Source organism: Coregonus lavaretus (assembly GCF_964263955.1).
Source record: "Coregonus lavaretus genome assembly, chromosome: 14".
Classification (NCBI taxonomy): Eukaryota; Metazoa; Chordata; class Actinopteri; order Salmoniformes; family Salmonidae; genus Coregonus; species Coregonus lavaretus.
In genome coordinates, this window is record NC_140001.1 from 1,075,077 (window position 1) to 1,091,582 (window position 16,506).

Sequence of the window (16,506 nt, forward strand, 5' to 3'; positions counted from 1 at the left end):
ATTTTATATTTGAGATTCTTCAAAGTAGCCACCCTTTGCCTTGATGACCAGTAGTGTATAGACACATTCTATGTGTTTTAATCAAAATCAACTATATGCACTGAGCTTGTCTTGATGCTTTAAGCACTCCGTTTGATTAAATAATTAAGACACAAATGACTAGAGGGAGACCGACCGCAATTGATTTGAATGTGCCGCCAGGCTCAGATATGCTGTGCTGTGTTAAAAAACTAAAAGACAGCGGCTGACTGTGTGACTATCTGCTGCAGCGACCACCACAGAACATCAGTGTTTATAGCGCTGTACGTATTGCTGAAGCTGTAACATAATTACAGCCATTTCTGACTGAAAAGTTACCGAAATCCCTAATTTGTTTAGGAAAAAAACCTTCCCTATTCCCTCAACCCCTGCTCTCTTTACGTGACGTACGCATCGCATGCCCCTGACCAATAGGACCTGACCTACAGCCTATCATAATCACATCAATACATTGGTTATAACAAACTCTGAACACCATAACACATAATAGCAAAATGGATGCAAAGGACGTGACAAACAAACTTGAAAACAGGGGAATGTTTACTGGTCGCTCAGGAGGTAAAGGGGAATGTTTACTGGTCGCGCAGGAGGTAAAGGGGAATGTTTACTGGTCGCGCAGGAGGTAAAGGGGAATGTTTACTGGTCGCGCAGGAGGTAAAGGGGAATGTTTACTGGTCGCGCAGGAGGTAAAGGGGAAGTCAGACGTGTGGAATAAAGGTGACTAGTTGTGGAACACACTGGAGATCAAGAACAAGAAGGTAAAGAGCGCTGTGTGGATATTAGGCCAAACAGGTTCTGTTATGATTTTTCTGACCGCTTGGAACAACGTAAACACTAAATAAATAAGCGTACCAGGGAGTCTGTTGTGACTTGTTTTTGTTACAGCAAAGACTGAAAACAGTCGCATTCATTCGTGATGCAATTTCTGAAATGGAACGGTTTATTTATTATTCAATGGTCGCTTTGTTATTTTATTTAAAAATTAAAAATGCAATCAAGCATTTAATAAATAAATGATTGATACAGTAGCCTATATAAGTATTGAAATATAGGCCTAAGTAAATGATGGCATTAAGACTAAACAGGATGTGCTGTTAGGCCTCCAGCTCCATGGTGGTTATACAAGGCTGCTATAGTAAGAGGCCTAATGACTTATTATTATAATGATCATAACAATAAGAAGGAGATCAAGGAAAAAGGGTTTTATCATAAATATAATTGACGATTTGGAACAGTGCAATCAATAAATAAATTATAAATAAATACCAGAGGCTGGTCCAACGAAAAGAAGTGTAAAGCCGTTATTATTATTATTATTATTTTATTATTATTATATTATTATATTACTATTATTATATTATTATTATTATTATTATTATTATTATTATTATTATTTTATTATAATTATAATTATAATTATTATTATTATTATTATTATTATTATTATTATTATTATTATTATTATTATTACAGCGTAGCAAAGACGTGAGGCTTGGTGCCACGGAATCAGTAGGCCATGAAACAAACACTCAAACAGGCAACAGAAGCAGAATCTGTCTCAATTTTGTAGATATATATGGATGATTTATAAAGTCAGGTACATTTAACAGTTGGGCTATTGATTAGAGACCTAATTAAGTTGGGGTTTCCTCACTTTTCTTAGACATTAAAGTCAAGGGCTGTTTTCTCATCTCCTCATTCTGCCACTTTGTTCTCAACACCAATATGCTAATTAACTTTGCTATTATGCACATAGCAACATGGTCTACATAGCAACATGGTCTACATAGCAACATGGTCTACATAGCAACATGGTCTACATAGCAACATGGTCTAGGAAAAGGCACCAACAGCGCACTGATGTGTTTCTGAAGCGACCACTATCCAACGTGGGAGAAAGCGCATGTTATAAAATAATTAAAATGTTTAGTGTTGCACCATTCTTGTTTTGTAATATAACCATATACAAATTTCAGTAGCACGTCTGTGCCATCCCCACGGCCTCCACAATGGATCAGCCCACTCAGACAGGCCTCCACAATGGATCAGCCCACTCAGACAGGCCTCCACAATGGATCAGTCCACTCAGACAGGCCTCCACAATGGATCAGTCCACTCAGACAGGCCTCCACAATGGATCAGTCCACTCAGACAGGCCTCCACAATGGATCAGTCCACTCAGACAGGCCTCCACAATGGATCAGTCCACTCAGACAGGCCTCCACAATGCATCAGTCCACTCAGACAGGCCTCCACAATGGATCAGTCCACTCAGACAGGCCTCCACAATGGATCAGTCCACTCAGACAGGCCTCCACAATGGATCAGTCCACTCAGACAGGCCTCCACAATGGATCAGTCCACTCAGACAGGCCTCCACAATGGATCAGTCTACTCAAACAGGAGCCAATCAGAAAGGTGTCTTGTACAGCATAATTTTTATTTTTATTTTTTGCTAACGCTCGACTAAAGAAATCTGTCGACCAACAAACTATCGACCAAACAATTGACCAGTTGACTAAATGGGGTCAGCCCTGAGTCAGTTGGTCAGATTTCTGCCCTGTTAGAGCTGCAATGCCAACTGTTGTTTAGTGGAAACCTCTAGAAGCAACAACGGCTCTCACTACCGAGTTCCAAACTGCCTCTGGAAGCAACGTCAGCACAATAACTGTTAGTCAGGAACTTCATGAAATGGGTTTCCATGGCTGAGCAGCTGCACACAAGCCTAAGATCACCACGCGCAACGCCAAGCGTCGACTGGAGTGGTGTAAAGCTCGCCGCCATTGGACTCTGGCGCAGTGGAAACACGTTCTCTGGAGTGATGAATCACGCTTCACCATCTGGCAGTCCGACGGACAAATCTGGGTTTGGCGGATGCCAGGAGAACGCTACCTGCCCCAATGCATAGTGCCAACTGTAAAGTTTGGTGGAGGAGGAATAATGGTCTGGGGCTGTTTTTCATGGTTCGAGCTAGGCCCCATAGTTCCAGTGAAGGGAAATCTTAACGTTACAGCATACAATGACATTCCAGACGATTCTGTGCTTCCAACTTTGTGGCAACTGTTTGGTGAAAGCCCGTTCCTGTTTCAGCATGACAATGCCCCCGTGTACAAAGTGAGGTCCATACAGAAATTATTTGATTGGTGTGGAAGAACTTGACTGGCCTGCACAGAGCCTTGACCTCAACCCCATCGAACACCTTTGGGTTGAATTGGAACGCCAACTGCGTGCCAGGCCTAATCGCCCAATATCAGTGCCCGTCGTTGTCCTGTTGGAAGGTGAACCTTCGCCCCAGTCTGAGGTCCTGAGCAGGTTTTCATCAAGGATCTCTCAGTACTTTGCTCCGTTCAGCTTTCCCTCGATCCTGACTAGTCTCCCAGTCCCTGCCGCTGAAAAACCTCCCCACAGCATGATGCTGCCACCCCCATGCTTCACCGTAGGGATGGTGCCAGGTTTCCTCCAGATGTGACACTTGGCATTCAGTCCAAATAGTTCAATCTTAGTTTCATCAGACCAGAGAATCTTGTTTCTCATGGTCTGAAAGTCCTTTAGGTGCCTTTTGGCAAACTCCAAGCGGACTGTCATTTGCCTTTTACTGAGGAGTGGCTTCCGTCTGGCCACTCTACCATAAAGGCCTGATTGGTGGAGTGCTGCAGAGATGGTTGTACTTCTGGAAGGTTCTCCCATCTCCACAGAGGAACTCTGGAGCTCTGTCAGAGTGACCATCGGGTTCTTGGTCACCTCCCTGACCAAGGCCCTTCTCCCCCAATTGCTCAGTTTGGCCGGGCGGCCTGCTCTAGGAAGAGTCTTGGTGGTTCCAAACTTCTTCCATTTAAGAATGATGGAGGCCACTGTGTTCTTGGGGACCTTCAATGCTGCAGAAATGTTTTGGTACCCTTCCCCAGATCTGTGCCTCGATACAATCCTGTCTCGGAGCTCTACGGACAATTCCTTCGACCTCATGGCTTGGTTTTTGCTCTGACATGCACTTTCAACTGTGGGACCTGATACAGACAGGTGGGTGCGCCTTTCCAAATCATGTCCAATCAATTGAATTTACCACAGGTGGACTCCAATCAAGTTGTAGAAACATCTCAAGGATGATCAATGGAAACAGGATGCACCTGAGCTCAATTTCAAGTCTCATAGCAAACGGTCTGAACACTTACAGTATGTAAATAGGATCTGTTTTTTATTTGTAATAAATTTGCAAACATTTCTAAATCTGTTTTCGCTTTGTCATTACGGGGTATACGGGGCATGATGAGGGGAAAAAAACAATTTAATCCATTTTAGAATAAGGCTGTAACATAACAAAATGTGGAAAAAGGGGTCTGAATACTTTCCGAATGCACTGTAAATATCTATCGAGATCTATTTCTATCTATACTGAACAAAAATATAAACGCAACATGTAAAGTTCATGGTCCCATGTTTCATGAGCTGAAATAAAAGATCCCAGAATTGTTCCACAACAAGTTTCTCTCATTATTTGCCCAAATTTGTTTACATGTTAGTGCGAATTTCTCCTTTGCCAAGATAATCCATCCACCTGATAGCTTCTTGATATGCCACACCTGATTAAAACAGCATGATCATTACACAGGTGCACCTTGTGCTGGGGACAATAATATGCCACTTTAAAATGTGCAGCTTTGCCACAGATGTCTCAGGACCCAGGACCCAGGACCCAGCACCCAGCACCCAGGACCCAGGACCCAGGACCCAGGACCCAGGACCCAGCACCCAGGACCCAGGACCCAGGACCCAGGACCCAGGACCCAGGACCCAGGACCCAGCACCCAGGACCCAGGACCCAGGACCCAGGACCGGGTCTATGGTTGTCTGAACAGAATAGTGGTCACAGAGAAAATGTGGCAGTTTGTGCGGCATGCATTTTGTGCTGTGTGCGACTATATTGGAAAACAAACATACAGGTACAAGCATTAGATTTTGCAGGTTTTCCTACTTACAAAGCATGTAGAGGTCTGTAATTTTTATCATATGTACACTTCAACTGTGAGAGACAGAATCTAAAACAAAAACCCAGAAAATCACATTGTATGATTTTTAAGTAATTAATTTGCATTTTATTGCATGACATAAGTATTTGATACATCAGAAAAGCAGAACTTAATATTTGGTACAGAAACCTTTGTTTGCAATTACAGAGATCATACGTTTCCTGTAGGTCTTGACCAGGTTTGCACACACTGCAGCAGGGATTTTGGCCCACTCCTCCATACAGACCTTCTCCAGATCCTTCAGGTTTCGGGGCTGTCGCTGGGCAATACGGACTTTCAGCTCCCTCCAAAGATTTTCTATTGGGTTCAGGTCTGGAGACTGGCTAGGCCACTCCAGGACCTTGAGATGCCTCTTACGGAGCCACTCCTTAGTTGCCCTGGCTGTGTGTTTCGGGTCGTTGTCATGCTGGAAGACCCAGCCACGACCCATCTTCAATGCTCTTACTGAGGGAAGGAGGTTGTTGGCCAAGATCTCGCGATACATGGCCCCATCCATCCTCCCCTCAATACGGTGCAGTCGTCCTGTCCCCTTTGCAGAAAAGCATCCCCAAAGAATGATGTTTCCACCTCCATGCTTCACGGTTGGGATGGTGTTCTTGGGGTTGTACTCATCCTTCTTCTTCCTCCAAACACGGTGAGTGGAGTTTAGACCAAAAAGCACTATTTTTGTCTCATCAGACCACATAACCTTCTCCCATTCCTCCTCTGGATCATCCAGATGGTCATTGGCAAACTTCAGACGGGCCTGGACATGCGCTGGCTTGAGCAGGGGGACCTTGCGTGCGCTGCAGGATTTTTTTTCCATGACAGCGTAGTGTGTTACTAATGGTTTTCTTTGAGACTGTGGTCCCAGCTCTCTTCAGGTCATTGACCAGGTCCTGCTGTGTAGTTCTGGGCTGATCCCTCACCTTCCTCATGATCATTGATGCCCCACGAGGTGAGATCTTGCATGGAGCCCCAGACCGAGGGTGATTGACTGTCATCTTGAACTTCTTCCATTTTCTAATAATTGCGCCAACAGTTGTTGCCTTCTCACCAAGCTGCTTGCCTATTGTCCTGTAGCCCATCCCAGACTTGTGCAGGTCTACAATTTTATCCCTGATGTCCTTACACATCTCTCTGGTCTTGGCCATTGTGGAGAGGTTGGAGTCTGTTTGATTGAGTGTGTGGACAGGTGTCTTTTATACAGGTAACGAGTTCAAACAGGTGCAGTTAATACAGGTAATGAGTGGAGAACAGGAGGGCTTCTTAAAGAAAAACTAACAGGTCTGTGAGAGCCGGAATTCTTACTGGTTGGTAGGTGATCAAATACTTATGTCATGCAATAAAATGCAAATTAATTACTTAAAAATCATACAATGTGATTTTCTGGATTTTTGTAAGTAGGAATACCTGCAAAATCGGCAGTGTATCAAATACTTGTTCTCCCCACTGTAGAAGAATGAATGTGGTCAAAGTCACAGGTAGTGGTTGGTTTTGCTGTGTACTGAACCATACAGGCCTATGGCTCTGGCTGTACCTCGAGTTGGGGTAGCAGTTTATTTACCATGTTTAAACACACACACAGTGAGACAACAGAATGATGACCCTGTGTGTCTTATAAGGCTCTCTGCTCCATCGGCAGGAAGCATGAGTCAGAGGTTGAAGGAGCATCGGCAGGAAGCATGAGTCAGAGGTTGAAGGAGCATCGGCAGGAAGCATGAGTCAGAGGTTAAAGGTTGACTAACACTATCTCACAGCACAGCAGCATCCTTGGTCCCCCCAATGGGAGGGCAGCTCCCGCTCAGCTCAGTCTCCTGTAAGTCGCTCTGGATAAGAGCGTCTGCTAAATGACTAAAATGTAAATGTAAATGTAAGCTCAGTCCAAGCTCTTCTCTGTCCTGGCACCCCAATAGTGGAACCAGCTTCTCCCTGAAGCTAGGACAGCAGAGTCCCTGCCCATCTTCCCAAAACATCTGAAACCCTTCCTCTTCAAACAGTATCTTAAATAATCCTCCTCCTCACCTCGACCCCCCCCCCCCAAATAAAACAATTAAATACACTTAACCAGCACTTGCCCTTGACCCCCCCCCCAACCCCCCCCCTTCTAGCTCTGTCTCTACTGACAGCTCCGTTATTGAGGAAAAAGTACTTTCTATGCCTGTGATGTGTGGTTGTCCCACCTAGCTATCTTAAGATGAATGCACTAACTGTAAGTCGCTCTGGATAAGAGTGTCTGCTAAATGACTCAAATGTAAATGTTTCATGAGCTGAAATAAAATATCCCAGAAATTGTCCATATGCACAAAAAGCTTATTTCTCTCAAATGTTGTGCACAAATTTGGTTACATCTCTGTTAGTGAGCATTTCTCCTTTGCCAAGATAATCCATCTACCTGACAGGTGTGGCATATCAAGAAGCTGATTAAATAGGTGCACCTTGTGCTGGGGACAATAAAAGGCCACTCTAAAATGTGCAGTTTTGTCACACAACACAATGCCACAGATGTCTCAAGTTTTGAGGCAGCGTGCAATTGGCATGCTGACTGCAAGAATGTCCACCAGAGCTGTTGCCAGATAATTTAATGTTCATTTCTCTACCATAAGCCGCCTCCAAAGTCATTTTAGAGAATTTGGCAGTACATCCAACAGCCTCACAACCACAGACCACGTGTAACCATGCCAGCCCAGGACCTCCACATCCAGCTTCTTCACCAGCGGGTTAGTCTGAGAACAGCCAACCAGACAGCTGATGAAACTGTGGGTTTGCACAACCAAATCATTTCTGCACACTGTCAGAAACTGTCTCAGGGAAGCTCATCTGCATGCTCGTCGTCCTCACCAGGGTCTTGACCCGACTGCAGTTCGGCGTCGTAACCGACTTCAGTGGGCAAATGCTCACCTCCAATGGCGACTGGCACACTGGCGAAGTGTGCTCTTCACGGATGAATCCCGGTTTCAACTGTACCGGGCAGATGGCAGACAGCGTGTATGGCATCGTGTGGGCGAGCGGTTTGCTGATGTCAACGTTGGGAACAGAATCTCCCATGGTGCCGGTGGGGTTATGGTATGGGCAGGAATAAGATATGGACAACAAACACCATTGCATTTTATCGATGGCAATTTGAATGCACAGAGATACCGTGATGAGATCCTGAGGCCCATTGTCATGCCATTAATCTGCCCCCCATCACCTCATGTTTCAGCATTATAATGCACGGCCCCATGTCACAAGGATCTGTACACAATTCCTGGAAGCTGAAAATGTTCCAGTTCTTCTATGTCCTGCATACTAGGGCTGACCCCAATTAGCCGACTGGTCGATTGTTCGGTCGACAGGAAGTTGGTCGACAGAGATTTTTTTGAGCAAATAAATAACCTGTCTGATTTGACCCCATCTCAGTGAACTAATCCATTGCAGAGGCCGAGACTAATCTGTTGCAGAGGCCGTGGGGATGGCACAGTCCAAGAAGGGGAGTGGAGCTAAAATGCACGTCTCTCTCTAGAATGCCCAGCGACAGCCCCGAAACCTGAAGGATCTGGAGAAGGTCTGTATGGAGGAGTGGGCCAAAATCCCTGCTGCAGTGTGTGCAAACCTGGTCAAGACCTACAGGAAACGTATGATCTCTGTAATTGCAAACAAAGGTTTCTGTACCAAATATTAAGTTCTGCTTTTCTGATGTATCAAATACTTATGTCATGCAATAAACTGCAAATTAATTACTTAAAAATCATACAATGTGATTTTCTGGATTCTTGTTTTAGATTCCGTCTCTCACAGTTGAAGTGTACCTATGATAAAAATTACAGACCTCTACGTGCTTTGTAAGTAGGAAAACCTGCAAAATCGGCAGTGTATCAAATACTTGTTCTCCCCACTGTATAACATGGATTGCCATTGTATTAAATTACATTTTTGTCAAGCAATTCTTATTTTAGCAAACAATTAGTGGTTCATCCTATATTCTCCCTAACATCCTTACCCGCTTGCAACAGATATGGGATACACGCACACACACTCAACCCCTTTCCTCCACAATCAACCATAAGTTCAGATGCTCAACGGTTGTTACATCCCATAGCCCAACTCAAGAAAGGACCTGATTTACGAATGCATATACAGTTACAGCTGTTTGAGAAAGCATGCAAGATTGAGCAAAAATTGACAACAATGTGAGATTTGATTAATCTATTTAATCTATGTCAAGTCCTAGGTGATGGAGATCAGATCCACCCTCTTCACCTGAGACACAAACACTCTGGTCCCCCGTTGTAACCATTTTTCCCAAGCATCTCCGAGCAGTCAGACCTTCGATTATTTTGTGCCACCTGGGCCACAATAATATGCCCCCTCTCTGAGTGTGACCCCCTCCCCATGGGTTACTGCAGCCAGTGTTGCCAGCACTGCCACTACCTGGGTGGGGGTACCCCACCGGAATCCCCACCGGCTAGGTACAAGGTTGTCAAGGTTCTCATTAGCAGCTTTGAGAATTTCCTTGTATATTATGCTCTCCCATCAGGGGGCTCTGGCTTTGTAGGACCAACCCAGCCAGGCAGGCTCAGAATCTTGAGGGGCGGTGCTGCTCTAGTAGGTCTCTGACCGCATTTATCTTTCTGTTTTGGCTGCATATAGGTAACTTACAGCATATACAGTAATTTCTGTTAATGCATTCATTTATATTATTATTCCAGTCTTCTATCGTTCTATTGGAACGAAAAAACAGACTTAATTTGCTGTTTGAGGTTAATAAAAATGACTTTGAGAAGCTCCACTGGTCATTAGTGGTGGTGCGTTAAGCCAATCATAAATACTATCAGATCCCCAAATGGGCACATTTATAAGCCTACATTTGCATACAGGCCAGGTAGCCTATAGGCTTACTTCTATGCTTAATCAGGTACGTGTCCTTACTCAACATTGACAGGAGCGCTCAAAACAAAACAATGAATAAATTGACAACTCATAAATGGAATGAAATAAACAAAAACTTGTTTCTCACAAGTGTAGCCAACGTGTCCACTCCGATCATGAGAACTGTAAAAGACAAATAATAATATACTGAATGCATTAACAAAAATTACAGTAACAAACAAACAATATAGATGATAAATAAATGGAAATTGACAGTAAATGTACTACTGGTGCTACTGGTATTCCTCCACAATGGATTAGTCCACTGAGACAGGCATCAATCAAGACATGTGTATTTTTTTTTTTTACAACTGTTTGACTATAAAATTCTCAGTCGAACAACAGCCTATCGACCAAACAACCGACCAGTCAACTAAATCAGCCCTAAACAATTCTCTCATTCAATGAACCAGGGATCAACTCAAATTTTATGTCACATGCGCCGAATACAACAGGTGTAGACCTTACAGTGAAATGCTTACTTACAAGCCCTTAACCAACAATGCAATTTTAATAAAGAATACCCCAACAAACAAAAAAAACACAAAAAGATACCGCTTGCCGTGCGGTAGCAGAGAGAACAGTCTATGACTAGGGTGGCTGGAGTCTGACCATTTTTAAAGGCCTTCCTCTGACACCGCCTGGTAGGAAAGCTTGGCCCCAGTGATGTACTGGGCCATACGCGCTACCCTCTGTAGTGCCTTGCGGTCGGAGGCCGAGCAGTTGCCATACCAGGCAGTGATGCAACCAGTTAGGATGCTCTCGATGGTGAAGCTGTAGAACCGTTTGAGGATTTGAGGACCCATGCCAAATCTTTTCAGTCTCCTTAGGGGGAATAGGTTTTGTCGTGTGCTTGGACTGTCTTGGTGTGTTTGGACCATGTTCGTTTGTTGGTGATGTGGACACCAAGGAACTTGAAGCTCTCAACCTGCTCCACTACAGCCCTGTCGATGTGAATGGGGGCGTGCTCGGTTATCTTGTTTTTCCTGAAGTCCACAAATCATCTCCTTTGTCTTGATCACGTTGAGGGAGAGGTTGTTATCCTGGCACCATACGGCCAGGTCTCTGACCTCCTCCCTATAGGCTGTCTCGTCGTTGTCGGTGATCAGGCCTACCACTGTTGTGTCATCGGCAAACTTAATGATGGTGTTGGAGTCGTGCCTGGCCATGCAGTCATGAGTGAACAGGGAGTACAGGAGGGGACTGAGCACGCACCCCTGAGGGGCCCCTGTGTTGAGGATCAGCGTGGCAGATGTGTTGTTACCTACCCTTACCACCTGGGGGCGGCCCGTCAGGAAGTCCAGGATCCAGTTGCAGAGGGAGGTGTTTAGTCCCAGGGTCCTTAGCTTAGTGATGAGCTTTGAGGGCACTATGGTGTTGAACCCTGAGCTGTAGTCAATGAATAGCATTCTCACATAGGTGTTCCTTTTGTCCAGGTGTGAAAGGGCAGTGTGGAGCGCAATAGAGATTGCATCATCTGTGGATCTGTTGGGGCAGTATGCAAATTGGAGTGAGTCTAGAGTTTCTGGGTTAATGGTGTTGATGTGAGCCATGACCAGCCTTTCAAAGCACTTCATGGCTACAGACGTGAGTGCTACGGGTCGGTAGTCATTTAGGCAGGTTACCTTGGTGTTCTTGGGTACAGGGACTATGCTTGAAACATGTAGGTATTACAGACTCGGTCAGGGACAGGTTGAAAATGTCAGTGAAGACACTTGCCAGTTGGTGGGCGCATGCTCGGAGTACACGTCCTGGTAATCCGTCTGGCCCTGTGGCCTTGTGAATGTTGACCTGTTTAAAGGTCTTACTCACATCAGCTACGGAGAGCGTGATCACATAGTCATCCGGAACAGCTGGTGCTCTCATGCATGTTTCTGTGTTTCTTGCCTCGAAGCAAGCATACACTACTGGTCAAAAGTTTTAGAACACCTACTACTTCAAGGGTTTTTCTTTATTTTTACATTGTAGAATAATAGTGAAGACATCAAAACTATGAAATAACACATATGGAATCATGCAGTAACCAAAGAAAAGTGTTAAACAAATCAAAATATATTTTATATTTGAGATTCTTCAAATAGCCACCCTTTGCCTTGATGACAGCTTTGCACACTCTTGGCATTCTTTCAACCAGATTCTTTCAACCAGCTTCTTAATGCATTTGAGCCAATCAGTTGTGTTGTGACAAGGTGGGGCGGGGGGGTATACAGAAGATAGCCCTATTTGGTAAAAGAGCAAGTCAATATTATGGCAAGAACAGCTCAAATAAGTAAAGAGAAACGACAATCCATCATAAGACATAAAGGTCAGTCAATCTGGAATATTTCAAGAACTTTGAAAGTTTCTTCCAGTGCACTCGCAAAAACCATCAAGCGCTATGATGAAACTGGCTCTCATGAGGACCGCCATAGGAATGGAAGACCCAGAGTTACCTCTGCTGCAGCGGATAAGTTCATTAGAGTTACCAGCCTCAGAAATTGCAGCCCAAATAAATGCTTCACAGAATTCAAGTAACAGACACATCTCAACATCAACTGCTCAGAGGAGACTGTGTGAATCAGGCCTTCATGGTCGAATTTCTGCAAAGAAACCACTACTAAAGGACGCCAATAATAAGAAGAGACTTGCTTGGGCCAAGAAACACGAACAATGGACATTAGACCGGTGGAAATGTCCAAATTTGAGATTTTTGGTTCCAACCTCTGTGTCTTTGTGAAACGCAGTGTGGGTGAACGGATGATCTCCGCATGTGTAGTTCCCACCGTAAAGCATGGAGGAGGAGGTGTGATGGTGTGGGGGTGCTTTGCAGGTGACACTGTCAGTGATTTATTTAGGATTCAAGGCACTTAACCAGCATGGCTACCACAGCATTCTGCAGCGATACGCCATCCCATCTGCTTTGGGCTTAGTGGGACTATCATTTGTTTTTCAACAGGATAATGACCCAACAAACCACCAGGTTGTGTAAGGGCTATTTTACCAAGAAGGAGAGTGATGGAGTGCTGCATCAGATGACCTGGCCTCCACAATCACCCGACCTCAACCAAATTGAGATGGTTTGGGATGAGTTGGACCGCAGAGTGAAGGAAAAGCAGCCAACAAGTGCTCAGCAAATGTGGGAACTCCTTCAAGACTGTAGGAAAAGCATTCCAGGTGAAGCTGGTTGAGAGAATGCCAAGAGTGTGCAAAGCTGTCATCAAGGCAAAGGGTGGCTATTTGAAGAATCTCAAATATAAAATATATTTTTTGGTTACTGCATGATTCCATGTGTTATTTCATTGTTTTGATGTCTTAACTATTGTAGAATATAGTAAAAATAAAGAAAAACCCTTGAATGAGTAGGTGTTATAAAACTTTTGACCGGTAGTGTAGAAGTAATTTAGCTCGTCTCTAAGGCTTGTGTCACTGGGCAGCCCGCGGCTGGGCTTCCCTTTGTAGTCTGTAATAGTTTGCAAGCCCTGCCACATCCGACGAGCGTCGGAGCCGGTGTAGTACGATTCGATCTTAGTCCTGTATTGACGCTTTGCCTGTTTGATGGTTTGTCTGAGGGCATAGTGGGATTTCTTATAAGTGTCCGGGTTAGAGTCCCGCTCCTTGAAAGCGGCAGCTCTATCCTTTAGCTCAGTGCGGATGTTTCCTGTAATCCATGGCTTCTGGTTGGGGTATGTACGTACGGTCACTGTGGGGATGACGACATCGATGCACTTATTGATGAAGCCAGTGACTGATGTGGTGTACTCCTCAATGCTATCTGAAGAATCCCGGGAACATGTTCCAGTCTGTGCTAGCAAAACAGTCCTGTAGGTTAGCATCTGCTTCACCTGACCACTTCCTTATTAACCGAGTCACTGGTGCTTCCTGCTTTAGTTTTTGCTTATAAGCAGGAATCAGGAGGATAGAGTTATGGTCAGATTTGCCAAATGGAGGGCGAGGGAGAGCTTTGTATGCGTCTCTGTGTGTGGAGTAAAGGTGGTCTAGAGATTTTTTCCCTCTGGTTGCACATTTAACATGCTGGTAGAAATGAGGTAAAACAGATGTAAGTTTCCCTGCATTAAAGTCCCCGGCCACTAGGAGCGCCGCCTCTGGATGAGCGTTTTCCTGTTTGCTTATGGCCTTATACAGCTCATTGAGTGCAGTCTTAGTGCCAGCATTGGTTTGTGGTGGTAAATAGATGGCTATGAAGAATATAGATGAAAACTCTCTTGGTGGATAGTGTGGTCTACAGCTTATCATGAGGTACTCTACCTCAGGCGATACAGTGTATAACCCGCCAGCTGTATGTTATTCATATCTTCTTTTAGCCATGACTCGGTGAAACATAAGATTTTACAGTTTTTAATGTCCCGTTGGTAGGATATACGTGCTTGTAGTTCGTCCACTTTATTATCAAGTGATTGTACATTGGCCAATAGTATCGATGGCAAAGGCAAATTAGCCACTCGTCGCCGGCTCCTTACCAGGCACCCCGATCTCCTTCCGCGATATCTCATTTTCTTTCTACTGCGAATGACGGCCCTGTCGGGTGTCTGGAGCAAATCCCTCTCGTCAGACTCATTAAAGAGAAATTATTTATCCAGTTCAAGGTGAGTAATCGCTGTTCTGATGTCCAGAAGCTATTTTTGGTCATAAGAGACGGTAGCAGCAACATTATGTACAAAATAAGTTACAAACAATGCAAAAAAACACACAAAATAGCACAGTTGGTTAAGAGTCCATAAAACGGCAGCCATCTCCTCCGGCGCCATTACGTTTTCATCAAATGGCTAAGGTGAGCGAGGTAGCTAACTAAGATGTTAAAACCTCTTAAGGATCGGACCCTTTTTTTCAAATTTTGCCTAAAATGACCAAATACCCAAATCTAACTGCCTGTAGCTCAGGACCTGAAGCAAGGATATGCATATTCTTGATATCATTTGAAAGGAAACACTTTGAAGTTTGTGAAAATGTGAAATTAACGTAGGAGCATATAACACATTAGATCTGGTAAAATATAATACAAACAAAAAAAACATCCGTTTTCTGTTTTTTTTTTTTATCATCTTTGAAATGCAAGAGAAAGGCCAGATCGTTATCTAGGAATAGCATGGTATTTTTTTTTAGCTGCAATTGCTTCAGTAAATTGGACACTGCAGTTAAATTAACAAGAATTTAAGCTTTCTGCCCATATAAGACTTGTCTATGTCCCAGAAAGTTGGCGGTTGTTTACGCCGCCATTCTAGTCACATATCGCATATTGAGCAGCAACCATCCCGGTATAGGGACGCCAATCCCGTATAGGTTATCTGTTTGTAAATTTAAAATATTCAGTGTTCAAGGGGAGATCATAGGAGTTACTTGTCAATTAGGCTATTCTAACATGCTGACCACACCGCTCGCGTTGCAAAATAAATGTACACGTACATGTTGTTCAATCATTGCATCCACAATGCTCGTGAGCGTCTGCGTAGCCAGGCGCTAAAATAGAACTTGGTTCTATTCTTGACGCGCTGCAAGTCCCGCCTCCTCATTCGTTTTTAGGAGAATATACCCACGTGGTGATTGAAAGATGAACTGAGGTCCACACTCCAGTCCAGTTGGTGGTGGTAATGCACCTTAAAGTTGGTTGCCAAGAGCCATTTAAAGTCCAAAGACAAAGAATAAGAAGACAGGAGGAGCGATTACTAGAAACTAACTAGGTTTACCCTTTTATCTGTGGATTAATTGTCGGAGTAGAGGACCTTGTGCATTTCAGGTAAATTAACAACCCAAAGTTTATATCCCAGGACAAATTAGCTAGCAACAGCAAGCTAGCTAGCTAAATGTCCATGAATGTTTCATGTGTTTCGACCTGTCCCCAAATTAATATAGTTGGTTCAGAGTTCGTTTTGATATTTCAACATGCGTGTCCTGATCACGTCTGGTGTGGATGGACTAAATCAACATGCGTGTCCTGATCACGTCTGGTTTGGATGGACAAAATCAACATGCGTGTCCTGATCGCGTCTGGTTTGGATGGACAAAATCAACATGCGTGTCCTGATCACGTCTGGTGTGGATGGACAAAATCAACATACGTGCCCTGATCGCGTCTGGTGTGGATCGACAAAATCAACATACGTGTCCTGATCGCGTCTGGTGTGGATCGACAAAATCAACATACGTGTCCTGATCGCGTCTGGTGTGGATCGACAAAATCAACATACGTGTCCTGATCGCGTCTGGTGTGGATCGACAAAATCAACATACGTGTCCTGATCGCGTCTGGTGTGGATCGACAAAATCAACATGTGCGTTGGTGCACGCGCGCCCGGTCTAGTCAGTGTAACCAGTGTGAAATGGCTAGCTAGTTAGCGGTTCGCGCTAGTAGCATTTCAATCGGTGACGTCATTCGCTCTGAGACGTTGAAGTAGTTGTTTCCCTTGCTCTGCAAGAGCCGCGGCTTTTGTGGAGCGACGGGTAACGGTGCTTCGAGGGTGACTGTTGTCGATGTGTGCAGAGGGTCCCTGGTTCAAGCCCAGGTTGGGGCAAGGAGAGGGACGGAAGCAACACTGTTACATCAGCATGCTAGAATTTA

General features: G+C 44.5%; 1 protein-coding gene across 5 annotated transcripts in view; it reads right to left on the bottom strand.

The window, feature by feature from the left end:
- Positions 1–16,506, bottom strand: part of LOC311141337 (protein RUFY3-like) — an 84,281-nt gene that overhangs the window by 66,300 nt on the left and 1,475 nt on the right. The window lies entirely within an intron of this gene.